Here is an 11614-nt window from a genome sequence, read left to right on the forward strand (position 1 = left end):
AGTACTACCGCATGGCAGCTGAGCACGATACTACCGCAGAATGAAAACGGTACTACCGTGGTAGGCGCGGATGTAAAAAATTACATCCGCCCCTACTACCGCGGGGGAGCGGTACTAGCCTGGTGGCCCACGGTAGTGCAGTTCCAGGGGAGCGGTACTACTGTGGGCACCTGCGGTACTACCGCGCCGCAACACGGTACTACCGCTGGTGCCTACGGTACTACCGCTCACCTGGGAGCAGTACTACCACAGGCCAACACAGCAGCCAGAAACAAGGTGACGGGATAAACAACAGAGGAAGCTCCAAGGTGCAAGGGAAAGGAGGGGACAAGGAAGAAACGTGTACGTGATGATTCCACCCAAACCTTTCCGACACGGACCCCCTCTTAATAGTACGTCTTTCCTACGACTCAAATCCACCAAAAAGAAACGTAGAAAAGACGTCGTCTTCAACAGTCTTCGAGGGGCACCCAACCGTCTTGTGCCTAGCGATGAAATGTCTGGGATACTCAAGGCACATGATTAGTCCGCAAACGCGTTGTCATCAATCACCAAAACACCTTAGGGATAAATATGCCCCTACTATCCCCCCTTTTTGGTGGATTGATGACAATACAAGATTTGCACAAGGGAAATAATATTAGGCAACCGCAAACCCCTCCTCTCTAGAATTTAGACGGGCTCCCCCTAGATGTGTGCCAACTAGATGGGTGCTTTGGACTGCACGACACACATACTAGGATCAACCCCCCCCCCCCATATTATAGAGACACGGCATATCTAGTAAATGGAAGGCTAACACTAGACAAGATAGCACAAACATAAGTTAACTAAGATAGATAAAGTGCATATGTCTTACAACATATGTACGATAAGTCTCGAAGGCACAAACCAAACAAAGGCAAACGAGGTTCAAACGACAAAGCAAACACACCAAGCACGACACAACGCAAATCCCTACTCTCTCTCCCCCTTTGGCATCAAGACGCCAAAAAGGGAGAGAGGACACCTACACACACGGGGTGGCTCAGGCAGAGAAGTCATCCCACTGCTCCTCGTGCTCCTCGTCAGACTCAGTGGCGGGGATGGACTCCTCGATGTCCTCCTCTGAACTGGTCCACTTGTACCCCTGCTTTGCCATCCAGGCAGCCTCTGGCGTGATGACGTCCTCAGAACCGCCAGAGACATCCTCTCCAAAGAGCCTCATAACCTTTTTTTCACGGCAGCGACTCTCCTTGTCTGCCACGTGAGTCCTGTACTGTCCCTTTGCCTGCATGCAGAAGAGAGTCTTCATCTTGTCCTTTAACTTCTTGGCCCATGACGGCTCAGAGGAAGGTATGGTAGACCTAACAGCACGGTCCTCAGCAACATTCTCTGCAGCAGCCTCCTCCTCACCAACAGCCCTCCTAGCAGTAGAAGCCTCAGCACGGGTAGTAGTGTTGGCCCAGTTGGGCTTGGCGCGGAGACTGATGGACTCATGCCGAATCTAGTCTGGAGCAAGGAACTCATCACCAGGGTACATCTTCTCCCAAGCTGTGGAGAGCAACAGAAACATGTACGGTCCATAGATAGGTACCTTGCAAGTGAACACTGCAAACCGAAGCTCACACCACATGATGTGTGAGACATCAAGTGGCTGAGTCTAAGATGAACGTGCCTCTGCACATAGGAGCAACATGTCCACTAGATAAGAATGGACCTTGTCCTTGTCGCCAATGCGTGGGAACAGAGTGTTGCGGAAGATGCGATGCATGATATCCAGATAGGAGTTCAGCACCCAAGTCGACTTGCCATTAGGGAGCACCTTCTCAACAAGGAATGGCTGAAGCAGGTTCTTGTTGGCAGACTCAGAGTTGGCGTGGGGGCGAACACCAACGGGTGTGTGAAGCCCATCATCAGGAATGTGAAGCAGATCCATGAACTCCTTCCATGTAGCAGACAGCTGACGGCCATTGGTCATCCAGGTCATCCTCCGCTCATCCCTGGGATGAAAGTAAACTGAGACAAAGAACTGACAGATAAGCTCAGGGTCATAGTCAAGGTGAAAGGAGATCACAGGCTCAATAGCAAACTGCTCCACCAAGTCCAGAGCCTCTCCAAAATAGTCACGAAACTTGTCCTTCCGCATGTGATTCATGTCTATCCACTTGACATCCACGAAGGTATTCTGCTTGTTCTTGATCACATCCAGATAGATGAGAGCCTGTTGCTTGGTCCAGAACAACTTGGTGCCTCTGAGGACAGCCCGAGGATTCACATAGGGATCGATCTTCCGGCGTTCGACATACTCATTGACTGAAATCTCGTCCATGCCCTTAGCAGGTTCCTTTTGCTTGCTGGCAGTGGTCTTGACATTGCGCTTGGGGGCATTGGAGCCCTCTGGTGCTTCATCTTGGGGATTGCGCAGACGCTTGGAGCCAGTGTCATGACTGGGATTGGAACAGCGAGAGCCACCACCTGAGACACAAAGCGCAAAACACACACGACAAGCAAGAAGGATCAATGCAAAGACCACAACAAAGCAAAAGAAACATGCAAAAAGCACACAAGATAATTGCCATGAGAGAGATTTGACCCCTACGGTAGTACTGCCAAGTGCTGCGGTACTAAGATTGTAGTACCGCTCTTAGTCGCGGTAGTACCGTGTAAGGTCACGGTAGTACCGGGTCTAGGAGCGGTAGTAGGATCTTAGTGCCACAGCTAGCGCGGTAGTACCGCGTCTGATGGGTGGCGGTACCGCACGAGCTAGCGCGATAGTACCGCACCTGATGGGCGATAGTACCGCACGAGCGGTAGTACCGCACATGAGACACGGTAGTACCGCACCGCGTCAGATCTGAACAAGTTCAAATCTGAGAAAAGCCCGCAAAACTGCGGCGGTACTACAGTTGGACAAATCTACCACAGGACAACATATCAAGTATGATTCCTACGCAACACGACTCTCCTACATCCTACTCTTGCACAGATTTGGCCTAAAATCTCAAGAACAACAAGCATCTCCCCAAAAACCTAGAAGCGAGAGAACAACCAAGAAAAAGAGGGATTTGGGGAAAAACCTTGGTCCATGGCAAGAGGAAGTGGTGGGGAACGATCCCATCGGTCGGAATCCGAGGAGAGTGGCCGGAGACGGAGATCCAGCGAGGACCTCCGGCACCGTTCTTGAGCAAAAGAGAGAGAGAGACGTGGGGAGAGAGACAAGTGAATGGGTATGGGGAGTTGGTACTCCCCTGCACGAGTCATAACCCCCACGCTCACTCGATGGCGCGGTAGTACCATGCCTCATCGCAGTAGTACCGCTCGGTGGAAGTACCGCACTTGAGCAGTAGTACCGCGCTCTGGCGCGGTAGTACCGTGCCTCTCAAAGCGGTAGTACCATGGCAAGCCATGGTAGTACCGTGGGCTCAAGAAGATGCATGTTTCAAGCACACGAAAAATAGGTCTTTGCACGAACACTCCGAGGCAACACGACACCACAAGACCACGCAACACACAAAGGCAGAAAGACAAACGACAAAACGAAACAACCACGAGACACCACCTCTCCAAAGAGAGGGCGGTGGCTGTAGCCACCTATGTTTGAGTCAATTGGTATGGCACCGCAAAGAATTATCCTTGGGCCCATGACCAAAACTCGTCTTTGAACCACAAGTACCATCAAACATGCCTAATGTGAAAGACTTGATCAGTTTATGCATAATGGGGGAAGGGAGAGTTCATTGAGAGAACAACACTCCCCCTATGTCCATGCCTACATCTAAACAAGACAACAAGTTGAGTATGGTGGGGTGTGCAAGGGTTCAAGCAACATTGCTCGAATCAATGATATTTAGCTCATGCCTTAACTCGCGAAATCTTGCTTCATCCAAGGGCTTCGTGAAAATATCTGCAAGGTTATCATGAATGTTGACATATTTGAGCTCGATCTCTCCTCGCCTAATGTGATCCCGGATGAAGTGATACCGGATCTCAATATTCTTCGTCTTGAAGTGTTGCACCAGGTTGAGAGAGATCTTGATGGCACTTTCATTGTCACACCAAAGAGGCACTTTGTCACAAATGATACCGTAATCCTTTAAAGTTTGCCTCATCCATAAGAGTTGTGCACAACAACTACCGGCCGCTGATGAAGCTATGTACCTAGGGTAGGGTCACAGACCTGTCCTAACTGCCCTACCCAAGGACACCTCTAGAATAAATCACCTTTCAATCGACTTGGAGGTGTTCCACTCGACAGACTCAAAGACATTCGACTAAGGAGCAATTACTCGACCAAGATCCAACCACTCGACGGCCAGGAGACCTAAAGTCACTCCGCACGCTAACGGTCGGTCATTAAGTAGCTTTTATGGTCATCATAGCACTTTATTACTAGCGTTATCAGTAACACCCTACCTTAATGTACATTGAACCCTTCGTAACATGAGTGCGCCGGGGTCCTGGCGCACTCTATATAAGCCAGCCCCCTCCTCCGAGACAAGGGTTCACACCTCTGTAACTCATACACACATAATCCAGTCGACCGCCTCCGGGCTCTGAGACGTAGGGCTTTTAATTCTTCCGAGAAGGGCCTGAACTCGTAAACCTTGCGTCCTTACAACCTCTCCATAGCTAAGACCTCGCCTCTCCATACTTACCCCCCTACATCACTGTCAGAGTTAGAACCACGACAGTTGGCGCCCACCGTGGGGCTAGGAGTCTTAGCGCCTAGTTTGAGAAGTTGCGATTTTTTCCGATCTCCTTGATCATGGTTTCGGGTGGAGCTTTGGTGGAGGGCCGCGAGATCCGTCTCAGTGCGCTCACGTTCATCGCCGACGACTCTGCTTGGCTTCAGGAGGCTCCACTCGATGTCGACGCGCTCCCCGTCCGCGGGGCGACGCACTTTCGTGCATGCGTCCGTGGTGTCCTCCTGCGGCAGCCGTCGACCCAGTATCGGTCGGCTCCCGTGGCATCTCCCCGCCCTGTTTCTCACCGGCGCAAGCGCTCTGGTCGGTCGAGGCTTCAGAGGTGGGTGAGGCATGCGGTGGCCTGCCAGTCGGCCACCCCACAAGTCGCGACAATCGAGCCCGACGAATCCCTCTACGGCCTGTTCGACTGGCTCCGCAGAGACCGCATCCGAATGCGATAGTAGTGACCCAGCTGCAGAGGTTTTGGTGATCGATGGGCCACACAGTCCTCCCGGTTTCCCCCACGCTGACGGAGGCGCGGATGGGGGCGACCCGTCGCGTCCTCACGAGGAGTATCTCCCCGAGCCTCTCATGTCATTGCAACGGGAGGAACTTTGCCGCTGGAACATGGATGCACTCCACACTCCTATCGTTGGAGAAACCCCCGAGGCCCGAGCCTTGGAGGACGTGCACTTGGCTAACCTGGCTGAGCGCACTCGACTGGAGAATCTCCAGTGAATACTCGACGAGCGAGCGCGTCAACCGACTCCAGAATCCAGTCGACGTCAAATCTTTCCGCCCCCGCAGGTATATCATACTCCGATTTAGAATTTGGCGGCTGCGGCCCGTATAGCAGAGTCGATTCAGCCCTCCCAGTCAGAGGCTGGCAGAGGCTTGTTGCAAATCAGAGCGTTGCTCCGGGCAGTGGGAGACCAGAATTCCGCTGTTTCTCAGTCGCGGAACAGGATCCACAGTCGATCCGTTGCAGCGGATACAGTCCAGTCGGCTCACAGCCCAAGATCCCCTCCGAGGCGTGAGGGACATGGAGACCGGCGTGATCAGTACAGAAGGAATGAGCAGTATGATCACCGATTCGATCGTGATGATCGACGTCGAGTGCCAACCCCTCCCCCGAGGAGTGGATCATATGTGCCTCGACAGCAGGTGGACAGACGCCCTCATAGTGTTGGGCGGAGAATTCCAGTCGACCCCAGGGAACCAGGCTTTGATGCGAGATCCATTCTCGTTCAAGGTTTGGTCGACAGGAATAGAGCTCACCGAGAAGGCCACGACAGAGATGCGCCTACCAGTAGCAGAGTACATGTTTCAGGGCCGGAGTGTTTCAGTCGAGCCATCAGAGCCGCTGTAATTACTCCCAACTTCAGGTTGGCGACCGGAGTTAGTAAGTTCACCGGTGAGTCCAAGCCCGATACTTGGCTCGAAGATTACTGAGTGGCTGTCCAGATTGGCGGTGGGAACGATGAGGTAGCCATGAAGCACCTGCCTCTCATGTTAGAAGGCTCGGCCAGAGCGTGGCTGAATCAGTTAGCACCCAGCAGCATTTACACTTGGGAGGATCTCTCCCGAGTGTTTGTCACCGCATTTGAAGGAACATGCAAGCGACCTGCAGGCCTTATGGAATTGCGGTCTTGCATGCAGAAACCGAATGAAACTCTGAGGGATTACATCCAGAGGTGGATCACATTGCATCACATAGTTGAAAATGTACCAGATCATCAAGCAGTTTGTGCCTTTAAAGAAGGCGTTAAGTACAGAGAATTGAATCTGAAGTTCGGTCGAACCGGAGAGATGTCTCTGAATCGGATGATGGAGATTGCCACCAAATACGCTAATGGTGAAGATGCGGATCGACTCCGGAGTGGCAAGCATAAAGCAGTCGCCCAGGAAACCGGAGGAAATTCCAGTCGGAAACAGAAGCGGAAAGCCAAGCCAGCCGCTCCTGGGGAGGCCCTGGCCGTAACCCAGAGAAAATTTAAGGGAAAACCCAAAGGACCTTGGAACCCCAACAAAGTTAAAGACCAAGATGGAAATGATGTTTTGGATCTACCGTGTCACATCCACACCAAGAAAGATGAAGAGGGTAAACTCATTTACCCAAAGCATACCACTCGACAGTGTCGGCTTCTGATCCAGCAGTTTCAGGGCAAGCAGTCCAAAGATAAGGAAAAGGAGTTGGACAAAGTTGAGGACAAGGAAGATAGTGACGATGGGTACCCCAGGTCAATTCCACCCTGATGATTTTTGCTGATGTTGAGAGCAAAAGTCGACTGAAGGTTATTAACCGTGAGGTAAATATGGTTGCTCCGGCAACACCCAATTATCTGAAGTGGTCCCAGACTGCCATCACATTCGACCAGTCTAATCACCCTACGCACATTGCCACCCCTGGGAGGCAAGCTCTGGTGGTCGACCCAGTTGTCGAAGGCACTCGACTGACCAAAGTCCTGATGGATGGAAGCAATGGTTTGAACATACTGTATGCAGAAACATTGAAAGGGATGGGCATTCCGATGTCCAGGCTCAGCACCAGTAACATGAGTTTCCATGGAGTCATTCCTGGGAAGAAAGCCGAGTTACTCGGCCAAATTGCTCTTGATGTGGTTTTCGGTGATCCCAAGAATTACCACAAGGAAAAGTTGACATTCGAAGTTGTGGATTTCCAAAGTGCTTATCACGCTATTTTGGGCAGACCAGCTTATGCACGCTTCATGGCTCGACCATGTTATGTGTATCTCAAATTGAAGATGCCTGGTCCCAAAGGTGTGATCACTGTTACAGGCAATCGGAAGAAAGCAGAAGAGTGTTTTCAGAAAGGCTCAAAGATTGCTGACGCTCAGATGGCGGTGGTCGAGCTGCAAGAGTATCAGAAGACTGCAGATCCGAGTGAGTTGCTACGAGCTAAGAAGCCTGCTTCAGAATCAGCTTTTCAGTCGTCCGGTGAAACGAAGGCAGTTCACATTCACCCAACCGATCCAAACGCTGCTCCGACTCACATCTCAACGACGGTCGACTCCAAATAGGAAGAAGCGCTCATCCAGTTCCTCCGTGAGAACTGGGACATCTTTGCATGGAAGCCTGCTGAAATGCCTGGAGTTCCCAGGGGGCTGGCTGAGCACCGTCTACGAGTCGACCCAAAATTTAAACCTGTGAAAGAACATCTTCGACGGTCCGCCGTCCAGAAGAGGAAGGCCATTGGCGAGGAGGTGGCTCGGCTCTTAGCAGCGGAGTTCATCCGAGAAATTTACCACTCCGAGTGGCTCGCCAATGTCGTCATGGTCCCCAAGAAGGACAAGTCACTTCGCATGTGCATTGATTTCAAGCATATCAATCGGGCCTGCCCGAAAGATCATTTTCCTCTCCCCCGCATCGACCAGATAGTCGACTCGATTGCGGGATGTGAGCGTTTGTCTTTCCTAGACGCCTATTCCGGGTACCATCAGATCCGTCTGTACGGGCCCGACGAGATCAAAATAGCTTTCATCACTCCATTCGGGTGCTTTTGTTATGTCACCATGCCGTTCGGCCTCAAGAATGCCGGAGCCACGTTCATGAGGATGATTCAGAAGTGTTTGCTCACTCAAATCAGTCGGAATGTGGAGGCATACATGGATGATATTGTGGTCAAGTCACAGAAGGGTTCCGACCTGCTGACTGACCTTGCTGAAACCTTTGCCAACCTCAGGAGGTATGATATCAAGTTCAATCCGTCAAAGTGCACGTTCGGAGTTCCAGGTGGGAAGTTACTCAGTTTTCTCGTTTCCGAACGAGGAATCGACGCCAATCCTGAAAAAATTGGTACTATACTCTGGATGAAACGTCCTGTGCGTGTGCATGACGTCCAGAAGCTTACAGGATGCTTGGCCGCTTTAAGTCGATTCATCTCTCGCCTTGGTGAAAAGGCATTGCCTCTTTACCGACTGATGAAGAAGTCCGACAAGTTCGAGTGGACTCCAGAAGCTGATGCAGCGTTTATAGAGCTCAAAGCTCTGCTCTCCACCCAGCCGGTGCTTGCTGCCCCAATCAGCAAGGAGCCTTTGCTGATTTACATTGCAGCCATAGGACAAGTTGTCAGTACAGTACTTACGGTCGAGCGGGAAGAAGAAGGAAAGGCCTTCAAAGTTCAGCGCCCAGTATATTATGTTTCTGAAGTTTTGACTCCTTTAAAGCAAAGATATTCTCATTACCAGAAGCTTGTATATGGGATTTATATGACCACGAAGAAGGTTGCACATTACTTCTCTGATCATTCCATTACAGTCGTCAGCGACGCTCCACTATCAGAGATTTTGCACAACAGAGATGCAACTGGTCGAGTGGCCAAATGAGCGATTGAACTTCTTCCCCTAGATATCAAGTTTGAGGCAAAGAAAGCTATCAAGTCCCAAGCAATTGCAGATTTCGTCGCCGAGTGGATCGAACAGCAACTTCCGACTCAAGTTCACTCGGAGCACTGGACCATGTTCTTCGATGGATCTAAGATGCTAAATGGTTCCGGTGCTAGGGTAGTATTGGTTTCCCCCCGAGGAGATAAGCTCAGATATGTTCTCCAGATTCACTTTGATTCCTCCAATAACGAAGCAGAATATGAAGCACTTTTGTATGGGTTGCGCATGGCCATTTCACTCAGCGTCCGTCGCCTCATGGTCTATAGCGACTCAGATTTGGCGGTTAATCAGGTGATGAAAGAATGGGACATCAAAAGTCCAACTATGACTGGTTATTGCAATGCAGTGAGAAAGTTAGAGAAGAAATTCGAGGGGTTAGAGCTTCATCACATCCCCCGACTGAAAAATCAAGCGGCTGATGATTTGGCGAAGATAGGCTCCAAGAGAGAAGCCATCCCCAGCAATGTGTTTTTGGAACACATCCACTCGCCATCAGTCCAAGAAGATCCTTTTACAGATGAAGCCCCGCAGCCAAAGAGTGCCACAGATCCGACTGAAGTTGAAATTCTGGCAGTGGTCGACCTAATCATGGAAGTTTTGGCAATCACCCCTGACTGGACGATACCGTACATCGCGTATATCCTGAGAAAGGAACTCCCGAAGGACGAAGAAGAGGCTCGACAGATCGTCCGTCGATCCAAGGCCTTTACAGTCATAAAGGGACAGTTGTATAGAGAAAGCGCGACTGGAGTCGGTCAGAAGTGTATAACACTAGAGGAAGGTCAGATAATCCTTGATGATATCCACTCGGGAACTTGTGGTCATCATGCGTCCTCTCGGACCATTGTGGCTAAAGCATACCGAGCGGGATTTTACTGGCCAAGAGCGAATGAAATGGCAAAAGAGATAGTCGACAAGTGTGAAGGGTGCCAGTTCTACTCCAACATGTCGCACAAGCCTGCATCAGCCCTGAAGACCATTCCACTCGTCTGGCCCTTCACTATTTGGGGACTGGACATGGTTGGCCCATTGAGAATAGGCAGGAGCGGTTTCACACATGTTCTTGTGGCAGTCAACAAGTTTACCAAATGGATTGAAGCTAAGCCTATCAAGAATCTTGATGCTTGCTCTGCTATCAGTTTCGTCAGAGAGTTAACATTCAGATATGGACTCCCGCATAGCATCATCATCGACAATGGGTCAAACTTTGATTCAGACAAGTTCAGAGCTTTTTGCGCCTCTCAAGGCACACGAGTCGACTACGCATCGGTCGCCCACCCCCAGTCGAATGGACAAGCAGAAAGGGCAAATGGTCTGATCCTCAAAGGACTAAAGCCTCGGCTGATGCATGATCTCAGGCACGCAGCAGGCGCTTGGGTCGACGAGCTTCCGTCGGTTCTGTGGGGATTGAGGACTACCCCGAATCGGTCGACTGGAAGAACTCCGTTCTTTCTGGTTTATGGAGCGGAAGCAGTCCCGCCGAGTGATCTACTTCACAATGCACCCTGAGTCGAGCTTTATACCGAAGATGAAGCAGAACAAGCCTGGCAAGACGCAGTCGACCTCCTGGAAGAAGAAAGAGAAATGGCTATGATCCGATCGACCATCTATCAGCAAGACTTGCGTCGATTCCGTGCCAGAAATGTGAAGAGTCGAGCCTTCCAAGAAGGAGATTTGGTCCTCCGAGTGGATCAACAGAAACCACACAAGCTCGCTCCTACTTGGGAAGGTCCCTTAATTGTCACCAGAGTCCTCCACAATGGAGCGTATCACCTTTACAATGTCGATCGCCAGATCGATGAGCCACGAGCTTGGAATGTAGAACTGCTCCGCCCCTTTCACACTTGAATTCTCACTCGGATGAGATGTAATAAGGAAAACTTCTGTAGTCTATTTATCAAAGACAAGAGTGTTACAAATTTTCCTATAATTGTTGTTGCTTTTGTTTGCGTGTGAAATCCCCCAGTGGGTGGCTTAGCTGCGAATCCGTTTCGCCTAAGTTTGTAAAAAAAATCCTACCGAGTGGTGAGCCAGACTCCCACTCGGGGGCTTAGCTGCAGCCCAGTGCTCGCCTAAGTGTTTAAAAATCCTACCGAGTGGAGAGCAAACCTCCCACTTGGAGGCTTAGCTGCAGCCCAGTGCTCGCCTAAGTGTTTAAAAATCCTACCGAGTGGTGAGCCAGACTCCCACTCGGAGGCTTAGCTACAACCCAGTGCTCACCTAAGTGTTTAAAAATCCTACCGAGTGGTGAGCCAGACTCCCACTCGGGGGCTTAGCTGCAGTCCAGTACTCGCCTAAGTTTGAAAAATCCTACCGAGTGGAGAGCAGACCTCCCACTCGGGGGCTTAGCTGCAGTCCAGTACTCGCCTAAGTTTGAAAAAATCCTACCGAGTGGAGAGCAGACCTCCCACTCGGGGGCTTAGCTGCAGTCCAATACTCGCCTAAGTTTGAAAAAATCCTACCGAGTGGAGAGCAGACCTCCCACTCGGGGGCTTAGCTGCAGTCTAGTACTTGCCTAAGTTTGAAAAAATCCTACCGAGT

The sequence above is a fragment of the Triticum aestivum genome, chromosome 4A (assembly GCF_018294505.1).
Source record: "Triticum aestivum cultivar Chinese Spring chromosome 4A, IWGSC CS RefSeq v2.1, whole genome shotgun sequence".
Taxonomy (NCBI): Eukaryota; Viridiplantae; Streptophyta; class Magnoliopsida; order Poales; family Poaceae; genus Triticum; species Triticum aestivum.